Source organism: Cavia porcellus, unplaced genomic scaffold (assembly GCF_034190915.1).
Source record: "Cavia porcellus strain 051 isolate PalLab524CR breed Dunkin Hartley unplaced genomic scaffold, mCavPor4.1 scaffold_1, whole genome shotgun sequence".
Taxonomy (NCBI): Eukaryota; Metazoa; Chordata; class Mammalia; order Rodentia; family Caviidae; genus Cavia; species Cavia porcellus.
The window spans coordinates 174,851,366-174,866,024 of record NW_026947484.1 but is presented as its reverse complement, the minus strand read 5'-3'; positions in this window follow the sequence as shown (position 1 = coordinate 174,866,024).

The following is a 14,659-nucleotide window of genomic DNA, read 5'->3' as shown; positions in this document are numbered from 1 at the left end:
CTAGCAAGCTGAGATCACATGATTTCTTACTCAGCAGAAGAACTTGTCAGGGTAGTCCATAAGGCAATTAAGTTCGGTAAGCTAAAGGAAACCACTCAGAACAGGGATGAAAACCCAGCTGTTTATGGCTTGCTCACCTGGCTCCTGCCCTTTAGTGACAAATAGAATTAGACTCAGGAAGGTCAAAGTGATAATTTACCCTTAAGATGCATTTTATTATCTAATTAGCACCAGACATTCATTAAAAATTATAGAAACTGGATGCCTGCTCTCAGACCTCACATTAGGGCTTCATTAACTTAACATCAAAGGTTTTCTTTTTTTGTCTCGGTGAGACAGGGTGCCACTATGCAGTTCAGGCTGACAGTAAGTTCACTTTGCACCCCAAGCTGGTCTCAAGATTACAATGACCCTCCTGCCTCAGTCTCCAAAGTGCACAGGCAGGTGTCATCCCTCAGTTTTTAATAATAGAGATGTGAGTGCTTGAAAACCATGCATTTCTGAGCTGCAGATGTTGGTCTCTGCTCCAAGACCCTTCAGGCCAGAGCACAGCCCCAGACTACTTCTAAAAGAATTTCCAAGGCCTCCCTGTCCAAAGATATCCCAGGGCCATGGCCCTAATGCCTCCAGAATGTTCACTGGGCCAGGGAATGCCCACAGCCAGGTCCTTCCTTTGGGGTCTCCACTGGAAGTTGCAGTCTCCCCTGGAATTTGGATTGTCCAAAGCTAGTAGCTGCCCCTGATGGCTCTGGGCCATAGCCCCAGAACCCGTGCCCCACAACAGGTTCCTTCTCAGACTTCCTTGGCCTGGCCACTGAAGACTGACTAGGCCCCAAATGTGCAGAGGCTCCTAGAACATTTTGAGCGCTGAACACCGGGTGACTCTTACAGTGCAGGGCAAGTCCTCCCATTGCTCACTAATGCAAGCACTGCCATTCTAGTTTACCTTCCTTCCAAGACCCAATCTCCTTGCACCAGCTACTGTGTGGCTTTTAATGGCAAAGTTATCAGATCCTTAAAAACTCCCTCAACCTGCTGCCAATTGGGCCAAAACCTTTCCCACACTCAGTGTAGTCACCCCACCTGCCCTGTTCCTCTTTTAGGGTGAGATATCTTAACCAAGATGCCCTCTGCTCTGGCTACCACCAGAACACATCCCTCATAGCCACCCTAATTACTCCCCCCACCCCAGAAAACCCCCCATCCTTCGCCCTCACCTGAGTCCCAGAGTCTGGCACCCTTCTACCCCATCCCTGACTTCCTTCCAACAACCACTCAGTATCCTTCACAAGCCTGACCTCCCCATCCTCTCCAAAAGTAGTGCCTCATTTCTGACTCAGCTTAATGGGGACTACAGGTTATTATTTCTCAGCTAGTATGACATGACCTTTCAATTCCTATCAACTCTCTTTTGTTCACCGCCATTCTTTCAGGACAAAAGGCAGATGGCTCTCACCAGACTTGTGTAAGACATTTGACTATAAATCAGATTGTTCTTCCTATACACCCCGCGGTACCCAACCCTTTACCCTTGTATCGTCAGTCCCCCAACCTACCACTCAGTACTGTCTTAGATTTATCAGAGGCCTTCCTATTTTTTATTTTTTTGCTATTCCCTTGCGCCCTCCTCACAGCCTCTCTGTGCCCATTCCCTGGACAGTCCCTGACACTTGCCAGTCCCAGCAGTTAACCCAGACCATTCCACCTCAAGGTATTTCTGGGACAGGCTGCACTATTTTGGTCAGGTCCGTGCATGACTTGCTTTCCTGTCATACTCCTCCTCTCACCTTATACACTATGTAGATGACCTCCCTCCCTGTAGCCCCTCCTATGAGTCATCCTGCAGGTCATTCTTCCTATTGCAGCACCTAGATTTCAAGGAATAGTGTGTCTCTCCCTACCAGGTTCCAATCTCTTCCCTGTCTGTCACTTAATTTGGTGTCATCCTTCACAAATGCACCCAAGCTCTACCTCCAGGACACTTGAATTTGATCTCCCAGATCCCAACTCCCACCACCAGACAACAGCTCCTCTCCTTTCTCAGCATAGTAAGACAGCTGTGGGTTCCCAGCTTTGTCCTTCCCACTGAACCCCACTACAAGCTTACAAAGGGAAACCCAGCGGAGCCCATAGACCCCAAGACTTTGCTCACTCATCCTTTCAGACCCTAAAAGGAATCCTTAAAATCTACCCCACCTAAGCTCTTCCAGACTCCACCCAACCCTTCAGTCTGCATAAAACTGCAAACAGGAGATGTCAATACGAGTTCTGTCCCAGAGTCCACCCCACACTCCATGGGTTCCTGTCCAAACAACTGGACCCTACCATCTTAGGCTGGCAGCTCTGCCTGTGTGCTGTGGCCTTGGCAGCCCTGACACTCATAGAGGCTTCTAAGATCACTAGATACATCCCCTCACTCTTTATTTCTCCTGTGCTCTTCAGGCACTCATATCTTTGCCCTGCCTGTCACATCTTATCTCTGCCCATTGACTTCTTACACTCTATGTAACTTTTACAGAAACTCCCATGATTTCCATGGATTCTCAATTCATTAACCTACATTTCTTAAAGGGCCAGAGCCACATGACTGTGTGTCTGTAATCCATTTAGCAACCTCCTCTTTTCCACACATTTCTACTCTCCTGCTTCCCAACCTGGTCACACCTGATTCATTGATGGAACTTTTTATAAGCCTTTTCCTAACCTCCTTGCCAGGATACACTAGCATCTCCCAGGATTCTATCATAGAAGCTGATGCCCACAGGTACCACTCATGTTAAACTAATCATGCTGACCCATGCTCTCACACTAGTTAAGAGCTTACAAGTTAATATCTATACACATTCAAGGCATGCATTGCTTATACTGCATATTAGTGCTGCCATTGGGGCAGAAAGGGCATTTCTCACTTCACAAGGTTTTCAATCATTAATGCTCCACTCAATAAAGCGCTTCTTCGGGCTGGTCCATTACCAACAAAGCTGGGAGTCCTTCACGGCAGAGAACATCAAGACTTTGAGATCCCACTGCCAGCAGAAATGCCTTTGCAGATAAAACTGCTTAAGAGGCAGCTGGTCTCCCCTAACACCCCTCTCAGGGCCAGTGGGTCACCCTTTCAGGCATAACTGTAGTCTATTCACATTCTTAACATCAGCAACACAATACTTTCCCACAAAACATGAATTTTTCCTAAGTCAGGAAAAGTTCTTACTCCTTGTTTCACAGGCCCACAGTATGCTCTCAACCTTTGATGATAAATTCTCAGGCAGGTTACAGACCCCTAACCGGGCTGACTGAGCCTCTTACTTGGTTTCCCTCTTGGAAAACTGTACTTAAAACTCACACTGTTGAATGGTTTTCTACTACACCTCCCTCAGGGTTTCCATCATCCCTCAGGGTTTCCTGAGGCTCCCTCCTTTCCTGATCACCAAGATCCAGGCTTCCCTCAACTCTGGGCTGAAAGATTGATTTCCCTCATGTGCCGTGTATGTGGAAGTTAAGATACTTCCTAGTTTGGGTAGACACCTTTACTAGATAAATGGAAGCTTTGTCTGCAGAGTCAGAGAAATCCTCAACTTGTACTGTCTTTTAGCTGATATAATTCCAAGGTTTGGTCTCCCTACCTCCAGTCAATCAGTGCTCTGGTGAGGTCGGAAAAGCTAACAGCCTCCTGAAGACCCATCTTAATAAACTTATACTCCAGTTTCACAATAACTGGGTTTCCCTCCTCCTAATTTTTCTTTTAAGAATTCATGCTCTCCCTAGTGTTGTACCCCAAAACAAGGCCCCAACATATTAATCAAAAACGGGGGGGGAGGCAAGACTTCTTTAAAAGAGCACCTTATTTAAGCCTAGTGACATAGTGCAGATGGAGTTTGCAAGGCTGTGCAGCTGGGTTAGAATTTTGACAGATTTTTATAGTTCATTTACGATTAGCTCATTGACAACTTAAGTACATAGCAATGAGAAACAGAAACAAGGTGGGCGTTTGTTCCCCTTTGCTTGAGGTCAAAGGCATTTCACAGTGGGTGGTTAGCCAATTCATAGCCCTTGGTCTGACAATTCCAGGAACATTTGTCTCTCACAAAGGAAACAATGGTTGACACAGCATCATTTGTCTCTTACAAGGGGAACAAAGGTTGGCATAGTGAACAGGTTACTTGGGGGACAACACATACAGAACAGCATGACGACTCAGTCAGTTAATCTATAACTATGTGGTTGGTGCTTGGTTACTAGGGTAACAAGCACAGCACAAAATTACAGTACTGCTAATAACTATCCTTTTTAACTATTTTAGTTTTTTAGCATTTTAGTACAACATCTCCAGAGAGCATCCATTTGAACATTCTTTTTTTTTAAATTTTATTTAAGGAGAAAAGAAAAAAAAGCAGAGAAAGGGTACAAGTTATACAGATTTACAGAAAAAAAATAAACAGTAGGAAATCACTAGTTAATGGATTACATATTGTCATCTTAGAAATAATTGTTCAAGTCACAAAATTAAAGCTTGTAAAGTGGACATTCCAACAATGATACTGCAAACAGTTCTGTTCAATGATCCAATAAAACTCTGGGATATCATTTTCTATCTTATACACTTAAATATACATGCAGTTATATAGTTTAGAGCACTTTCTTTTCCTCTCTTTTGTACAATGACTATTTCACATTTTGGGTTTCATGGCTCCCACGGTTCTTATTACTTTTTTTGGAAGAGAGTAAAACCAAATGTGACATAACAGAACAGAATCGGTCAAGTCAAAAGGGTGGACATAATACCTAATGTAAAAACATAATACAAGGTGATCAACAATGGTTACCATAATGCCTCCTGCTATCTCTAATAGAATTGCCTATATCATTAGTTATAATACAATTGAACAAAACAGTAAAGAATAAAACCGACAAAACCAAAACATTGGAGACATTGTAGGTCTTCAAAAGTAGATAAAAATCAACGAGAATGGGTGTTATAATGAATCTTATTATCTTCACAACTGATGCCTAAACTTTTGAACCTGATATTATCCAGCAAAACCGAATAGGGGAACATCAGTCAAAAACAAGATGGTGAGAGTAATACAGGGCTTTAAATCGAGATAATGGAAAGTCAAAGTGGGTTACTATAATATATCCTGCTATTTTTTTCCTTTAATTAAAAGGATAAAAATAAAAAAGTAAATCATGGAGTGGAGATTGAGATAAAGGAGGGCATAACAGCGAAACAGCACAGATCAAAACATAACCATTTAAACAGAATAGTGTTTCACCACCAGATAATCCTGACCTAAAAGTAGTTACCATATTGTCTCTTTCCTTGAAATCCTTGAGTGCAACTTTGTATACTGTAGCATTAAGTATATCAAAACAATGTAAAACCATTTAAGAGAATGACAGCATTACAGAGTATTTAGAATCGACTAACAGAAAATGAACAATGGTTTCTGTATAATCTCCTTGTCTTTAAAAGGCTTTTGCTTATACTATCATACATAATAAAATCCAATAAGATACAACCTATTTAGACCATTGGAGACAGAAGGACAAAAGCTAGATGAGACTTCAAAACAAGATGATACTAAATCAGTATTACCTATTAAGATGTCATGTTCTCCAAAATAGCTGTTCCTATCATCCAACCTTCTCTGCCTCATTTCTGTTGAGCTCTTTTTCTGTCAATAGCTGTCAGTTTGTCTTCTTCATTTTGTTCTCTGCTCCATTCATTGTGGCCTCCCCGCCACTATTTCTGGATTCTTTGTATTTTTCTTTTTTTAGAATATCCTGCAATACTCTCTGTAGAGTTGAATTGGTGGTTGCAAATTCCCCCAGTTCCTCCTTCTCCTGGAAGCACCTTGTTTTTCCATCAATTTCCAGGGACAGTTGTGCAGGATATCTCAATCTTGGCTGGAGATTATTATCTTTCAAAGCTTGAATTATTTCCCCCCACACTCTTCGTGATTTGATGGTTTGTGCAGAGAAATCTGCTGTAATTCTGATGGGTGTTCCCTTGTAAGTGGTCTGTTTCTTGTCTCTGGCAGCTTTTAATATTCTGTTCTTGTATTGAATTTCTGGAATTTTTATTATTATATGCCTGGGTGTTGCTCTGTTTGGGTTGTAGGTAGCTGGGATCCTGTATGCCTCATAAATCTGGGTATCTTTACCTTTTGCTAAATTAGGAAAATTCTCCTGGATTATTTCTGTGAGTAGCTTTTGTAGTTCACTTGTTTGTGTCCCTACTTCTTCTTTTATGTTCTTAATCCTTAAGTTATGGCTCCTCTTATCATCTTCTTGTCTTTGTATTATTGCTGTTTGTTTCTTTGTTATTTTTAAGAAGTTTTTCATTTCATTCTCCCATATTACAAGTCTGCCCTCCAGTTCAGACAGTCTGTCCTTAGTTTCTTTCAAGCTGTTATGCCAGTCTTCGATAGACTTCTTAGTTTCTTGGTAGTCCCTTTGAACCTGCCTCATGTATTCTATGCTTTCTCTGTTTTCTCCATCAAACAATTCTCCCCTCTTTTTCTGTTCTTCCATTCCACCATCTGTTTTTTTCTTGGGTGGTGCTTAGCATTTCTCTAACTATTCTGCATACTTCTTGCTTCAGGTCATTGATAACTTCATTCCTGAATTGATCTATGAGGCTCTCTATATGGCGCTTTATGTCTATTGGTGCGGTGTCCGCTATTGCCTGTTTCTCAGAATTGGGGGCCGAGGAGCCTTTCTTGTTGCTGCCTCTTCCCATATTCTCTGTTTCTTATATATGAAAGCTTATATAGGAGACCCAGCTTCTCTCCCTGTCAGCCACAGCCTGATCGAATTGCACCGGTTAGGCGTTCCTGCCCACCGCAGCGCACCAGGAGTTATGGACCAGACAGCCTACGTGGGGCCCGCCCCTCCCGGCCACCGTCAGGCTCTGGGATCTGGGTTGGGCTAGCCTACTGGGTCCGCCGGCAGCGTCACGAAGGCCAGGCACTTTTCACCAATCCCGCCCGAGTGGGATGTGTGGCTGGAGTCGCCACCGCGCCCTGCTCCCACAGGACTGCTCGGGCCCAGAAAGTCCGCTGGAGTCAAACTGTGGTGGAGTGTCAGTTTTTCTCACTCACCTCACCACTAGTCGGTGAACACCTCCCTGCCTGTCCTGTTTTCGACTCCGTTCCCAGATTGTCGTTCTCAGAGCTTCCACGCGTCTCTCTCCTTGCTGAGCCGATGTAGAGGCAGCCAGCAGCCGTGGCGGGAAACCCAAATCGCGGCTTCCAATGGCGCGGGGTCCAGCCTCCACACCGAGGCTTTTCTGTTCCTGTTTTAGCACCAGGACTGCATTCCAAGTTGGTTTCTCTCAGCCCAGTTCGTTCCTGAGTCAGCAGAGCATATCTCCACCTGCTTATTCTCTTTAGTCCGCACCATTCCTGGCTTCTGAGCCTAGTTTTTCAGACAGCCTCCGGTAGTTGCTGTTATCTGTCCACCATGTTCTCCCGGAAGTCTCAACACAAGTACTTTCAATACCTTGGAGAAAGCATTTGAAAGATGCATCATCTTAGGCCAGTGTGTAGTCAGATTTCTGGTCCTCATGCTTGTAGAATCGCTCAAGGCTGGGGAAGGTCTCATCAGGAATGTTAAAGAACATCAACAATGCTTGGGTGTGCACCAATGAGGTGTCCATACTTGCCCTGCAAAAATTCAGCCAACCTCCTTCCCGTCATACATTCATGCCTTTCCTGCTAACTCCTCTTCCTGATATGTCAGATGCTCCTAATGGCACACACAAGGAAGCAGGGCTGTGTTGGAAGTGGGTGAGGACTGTAATTGCCACCGTAGCATGGTAAGAGATATTTAGACCCCAGACTGTAGTATCACAGAAAAGTTTGTGTCACATCAGCGCATGCCTTGCAGAGGTTTAAATAACGCAAAAGCTTGACATTTTTTCTTAGTTTTCTGACAAGTTGTTCTAAAGCAGCTGCCTCACCATTCAGATAACTATTTTTTCAGAAGTTTTAGTGTCTCATGATACAATAAAACCACACAAATTTCCTTAACAGGAGAAAGAGAAAGAGAAGAAAGAGGAAGAGGATGAAGAGGAAAAGGAGGAGGAGGAAGAAGAAGACAAGAAGTAGGAGTAAAGTGAAATGGAGATAGTCCAGTTGCAATGCCTCATATTTAAAATTACACAAAATACAGAAAACTGTGATTTCCAATGAGCAGCAAACATAAATAATTAAAATTTACAGATGTTCACTTGACAGATAAAGACTTCATACACGCAATTGTAACTAACTTTTCAGCTGACACCTACAATTCGTGGAAGCAAACACATACCACTACAAGAACTATTAAACAAAACCCTTCTGGCAGGATGAAAATGATGAAAGTAAAGATGAAAAGCAGAAGGAGCAAAGGTGTGTGGTTTCCACATTTTTTGTATTACATTTATAAAAGATGCTAAGAACAGCACAAAATGTAGGAAGAGAGAAACGGAAATACACTGTTGTAAGGTTCTTGTATTATATATGAAGTAATAAATATCCCCCAAAGGTAGGCTGCAGTGAGTTAGAGATCTTACAGTGATGTACTATAAACCATGAACCAGCCATTACAGCAAATCAGCACAAAGATTCATAGCTAATAGACCTCCTACAAAGAGATGAAACGAAATCATAACAAACACCTAATCCAACAAAGGCAGAAATGAGGAAAGTAAACACTGAGACAAATAGAAAACAAATAAGAAGATATTTTACTGAAAGCTTTTATCCTCTGGCCAGTACTCACACAGGTACACCTACTACGTGTAACACACAAACACACACACACACAGACACACACGTAATTGACACTCACATTGCCTCTAACTCCCTGCTGATCCAATGATGATGCTGTGCACAGAATTACACTTTTCTCCTACCCCTCTCTCATGGATACTTAATTTTCATATAAGCAAGTGTATCATAATATGGGGGTGGGCTTATGTGTCAAGTTTTTGAAGTTTTGTTTTCGAAGTTCTTCAGTGCTTCTGCTATAAAAACAATACTGACATATTTTCTCCTATTAACTTTTCCATTTCTATTTAGATCTATATTAACCAGCTTCATGTTACGGTAACAAAATCCCTGAGATTTTTAATTTTTAATGACACGAGGCTTGTCAATTTGCCTCCTAGTTCTGGAGGTCCCAGTCCAGGACCAGATGGTCTGTTCCTTTGGGCCACTGACAAGGGCAGGTCATCATGGTGAGCATGCATGGTGGAGTAAACTACTCACACCCTGAGACAGGAAACAGAAAGAGAACAAGAGATCAGGATCTCCCAATTCCCTTCAGGGACACACCTCCAATGAACCAAGGACTCCCTTGAGATCTCACCTCTTGAAGCTTCTACCACATTCTAATAACACTGTCCTGGGGAACCTAGACGTTATCCCACAGAGCTCTTAGGGGCATTCATCCCATCTATACACGAAAGTCTTAAAATATCTGGAGACTGCCTTTGTAGGTCATGTCAAGTAGAAATCTAGTTTTACTGGCATCATCCACTAAGTAATCTGTCTTCACTTGTCCAACTTTATAGCTATCTCTGTCATATTGAGCTCACATATACACCTAGGGTGACCCGTAAACTCTTCAGTATGCTCCATGGGGCAATTGGTCTGCTTTGCACCCATGTCATAGTCCTGTGACATTGTTACTGTGGACTCAACATTTCTATTACTAAAGAAATAGTTGCATGAATGCCTTGATATTTTTTATCAAAAAGTATTTTTGCAAAGCCTATAATATTTACAACTTAGCCCTTGAGAGAAAATGTTTACTGATTTCCTTTCCTAGACTTTAGCCTTTATTCCTAACTGCTACTGACTGTAGCTCTTTCTGATGCATTGTTCCCAAATTAAACAAATCTGACAAATGGACCTGGAATAAAGTGAACATTAAATTATAGGATTGTGTGTTTAAGAATAATTTTTAAGTAGTTTCATTACCGTTCTCTTTAAATAACATGAATAACCTTACCTGTACTGGAATAAAATTAAATAAATGTCAAATGAACTTCCAGAATAAACATCAAACCAGGATACCTGGAGGTGATTTGGAGTTTCAAGGAACATGGTGAAGCCTCTAAATCCCCATTTCTGGCTTAGCGGACTTTCTCGTCTGTCCCTGGAAACAGGCCCATCAAAATTCTCGCTGTTGTTTCTGAAAGGTACAATTTCAGAAGCACTGTTACATGGGTTTCCAAAAGTTTCTGGTGGATTTGATTTTGATTGTGAGAATAATAGGCGATTGTTGGCTGGCCACGAGAACAACAGAAACTAGTGTGTGCACAGAGAACCTGGCTATGCTCATTAGACCTAGTAAGCAGGTTTGAGAGCCATTCCCCAGCTCTCAGGAGTCCCACATCTCAACACAACAGCAGTCACCCCTGCTTATCACCAGGGGTAACCTCCCAAGACCCCAGGCATGCCTGAAATCACTCATAATATCCTATGTTTTCCCTCTGTGCACATGCCTGTGCTGAAGTTTAATTTGCAAATTAGCACAGTAAAGATGATCAACAATAAGCAATACATTCCACAATTTTAACAACACTGCAATAGAAGCTGTATAAAATGTATGACATGTTTATTCTGGAGTTTTCCATTTAACATTTTTCAGACTGCAGTTGACCTCAGGTAACTGAAAACAGAAAGTAAATCGAATGGTGAGGGAAAACTACTGCTTCTACATTTATCCCGGGTTTCCATTAAATCTGAACTACTCATGCATATGATTTTCCTTAACACCCAGGAAAAGTCCCACTGCTGGGCCCCTGTTTTTGCTGACACCTTTGAAATACTCATCCCAGTCCCTTGGCATGAGGGCCTTCTGGCCCTTAGACTGCTCCAACTCCACATGTGGCACAACCTCCAGCTCACCTTCTGCTTACCTCTACCCTCTCCCTCTACAGTGTAAATGCAGTAACATTCAGGCAGGGGAGCTTCTTTTGTTCACCTCACATAGTATCCAGCAGGATATGGTCATTTGTTAGGGTTTTGTTAGCAAATGCATTTCCATGGAAGGATGAGAAAATCCATCCTCTTTCTCTCCTATCTCAGGATAGTGCCTGACTCACAGGACAAGCTATATAAAGATTTTTTCATTGTTTTTAAAAAATATATTTATAATTTCATTCACTTTGTTAGTTATGCAATTATAATTTTTGTATCTATCATCATAATTGGGTTTTATCTTAGAGTCTTTTTGTTATCAAGTTTTAATTTCAAGGTAATACTGACTTCTTAAAATGTATAAGGGAGATTTTCACTTGCAAATAATTCAGATAGCTGCTGGATGGTCTGTTCTTAAGGATAATTCAAATTGTTATAGAAAATATATCTACAAAACCACTGAGCCTTTGTCTTTAAGACCTCATGCGTGTTGCTCTCAGGCTGATGTCAGTATTGTCCATTAAAGTTTTGTTTCTTTGAGGCACAGGGAAGTTGGAGCAGCCAGGTCACTTGCTTGGATCGGTGAAGAATGGGAGAAGTATTAACGTCATGCAAATGGAGAGTTTTAAAAACTTCCCAGGTGATTGAAAAGCGTAGCACAGTTGAAAATGTGACCTAGCTCACCCAGCTGAAGTGCCCCATGCAGGAGCTGCCAGAATGACTCCTGGACATGCTTTTGGTCACGAAGGAAGGAGTCCCCAGTCTTAGGACTCCATTCCTTTCCTTTCTTGCCCACTTTCCTCTCCTTCCTTCCCTTCCTCCATGCTGCCTGCCCTCCCTTTGCAAGAGTCTGCAGACAACAGGACGTGAACTGTGGGACAGGAGCACAGATTCACCCCTTCAGATCTGTCCACGGTGCCCAGAAAAGCCCCCTGTTTTATCCTCATTCACAATCAGACTCCTGGTTCCCTTGGCTCAGGCTTCTGTCCCTGCAATAAAGGTGACTCTCTCTAAGGGGCAGAGAGGCCAGGGATTTAGCTCACTGTTAATATTAGTTTTAATTTGAACATGTTAGTCCTGTTTCCAGTGCTTTTGAAACATGGCTTATGAAATAACTCATTGATACCTAAAATGTATAAGAGGTATTGTTAAGGGCATGGCACGTTTAGCACAATGTGGCCTATGAGGGTGGTTATACTTAAGAAATTACCAGTCTGTGATGTGCATGCCCATAAGGAATATCACCATGATGTATTAGAAATGTGTACTTGTAAGGAGAAGCTGACCTCCCCAAAATACCATTAGGACTCCCAGTTAGACATGCTACACTTGGTGCAGGATCATCTTCCTGAGAATCTATGAAATACCTAGAAATTAAAAGTGTGGTGGGAGAGATGAAGGAGTGGTAGCAGAAGCATCCAAGGTGAGGAATGAAACATGAAATACAGCAGAGGGGTGGTGTCCCTCTCAGATGTTGGCAAGCAGGTGTCCTGGGGCTGAGATATCCAAGCTGGGGTCTGGGCGTGTGGCACCCGCAGGAGAAGGGACAGCTGAGAAAAGCAAGATCTTCAGGACCACGATTCCAGGTTGACACAGCGGGAGGTGAAAGGCACCTCCAGTATCCTGGGTCAGAAATGAACACTAGATGGACAGGAGACTCCACTATGTGACTGCAGGGTGGCGTGCTAGAGATGGGAGAAAGGGAGGTTTCTGCATATATTGTGGAAAACACACAAAACAATTGCATGTTGTGTATGATGTTCAATGAAAGAGGAAGAAATCAAAGAATGACATCTTAGATCCCTCCTCACCCAAGGAGAAGAAAAATTTTAAATATCCATTGACAAAGGTAAATGAAGGGGCAATAGGTTTTGAAGAGATCAACAATTCAGATTTAGAATTTCAGTTTGGAAAGACTGATGCACAGCAACAGAGGAAGGCCAGTATCTTTGCCCTCTTGGTCAGGAAACATCTGTGCCCTCTGCCACAGATGTCTATCCTCCAAGATTGTCTGCAGTGGAAGCATCCTTAAAAAGAAGGCCCTGGACACAAGACAGAAATGCCATTTAGAGTTGTCCTTGCTCCCAGCAATGCCTGTCTCTCATTTCTACATTTCCTTGCCCTCTGACAGATCTCCACACGAAGATGTTATTCAGTCATCACTGTGGTTGTATGGCCAATGTGAGCTAAGATCAATTCATTTCCTATGTGCTCTCAGTACCAGAAGAGGCCAGTCTGTAATGCTGACTTCCACTACAGCCCAGGGTCCCTGCTGGACAACTCTCATAACCTGTTAGTGTGTACCTTAGGAAGCTAAGGGCTTTGGTCTAAGCCTCTGAATTGACCTAAAGCATAGCTCAGGTGAAACAGGGTGTATTGACAAGTGCACAGACTCCATGTTGCTTCTGAACAAGGAAGAGATGTAGAATGATTCTCCCATCCCTAACAAGCCTGGCCAGTGATTTAAGGCTGAACTAGGGCCCTCTCAAAACTGAGTAGTGTTACCCTCAATATTCCAAGCTTTTAAAGCCCACTCCTAATGATATATGTTCTAGGAACAATGTAAGCTACTGCAGTTTCTACATAAACTGCACCTTTATTAGAGAACATAGAACCCTTGGATAAAGAATGTGTATAATTTTTGCCTCTTCTCCATGTGGGCTGTGCACCTGATGACTGTGACTCCAGCACGGCTCTCCAGCTAGCCAGGAAGGCTTGAAATCCCAGTTCCCTCCATCTGGAAGGTTTGTCGGAGGATGGCCAGTTCAGATTGTCCATAGCAGCAGCTGTGCTGCGTTCATCCACTTCACAGATTTGGTGAGAGCTGAATGAGGATGACAGACCAAGCTGTCAAGCTTCCATCATAGTTTGAGGGACATCTCCCAAGTCTTCTGTGATTATGTGTAGGAAACCAGCTTATGAGTTTGTACCTGACCGCGGATGAATGAGGATAAGAACAAAGAGACACAGAATCGGTTAAAATGTGGGGATTGGGAGGATCTTGCCTCCTTAGACAGAGAGCCCTGACTATCTGGCTCTCCTTGCCTTTATTCACTCACACATTGGTACAAGCAAGAAGACTAACACAAGACTGCTTTGCCTCCACCACCCATAGTACATGTCCAGGTAAGCAGCAGATCTTGGTTTGTTGTCTTTGCCTGGCTTCCTGCATGGCGCCTTTCTTCTTAGTGCTCACAGAGGTGATCTATTAGACCTCAGTCTTCCGATCTGGTCTCCCACAGTTATGTGTGTACGCAAGTTTTTTTTTAAATTTATGCTCTTTAGTATCTACTTCTGTTTCCAGGAATACATTTTATAGAAACACTCACTTCAGTATGTAAGTCAATAAATGTGTTTATATGCACAATGGTGTTCATTTTATAAAATAAAACACAAAATAGTGCATATTCTCAGTTAATTACTAAGAGTCCTGCTTTTAAGTACACTACTACAGCTACTGTAAAACTGTTAGCTTTATGTTTTGCCCATTTCTTCATTTTCTTTTTCTGAGAAATTTTATTGTGGTAAAAGTTATATAACATAAAAATTTCCATTGTATCAATTTTTGGTATACCGTGCATTGGCATTGGTTGCCTTCACAATATTGTACAACCATCCTTTCTGTTTCCCAAACATTTTTTTGAGACAGGGTCTCGTTATGCAGGTCAGGCTGGCCATGCACTCACCTTGTAACCCAGGCTGATCTGGAACTTACGACGATTCTCCTGCCTCAGCCTCCCAAGTCC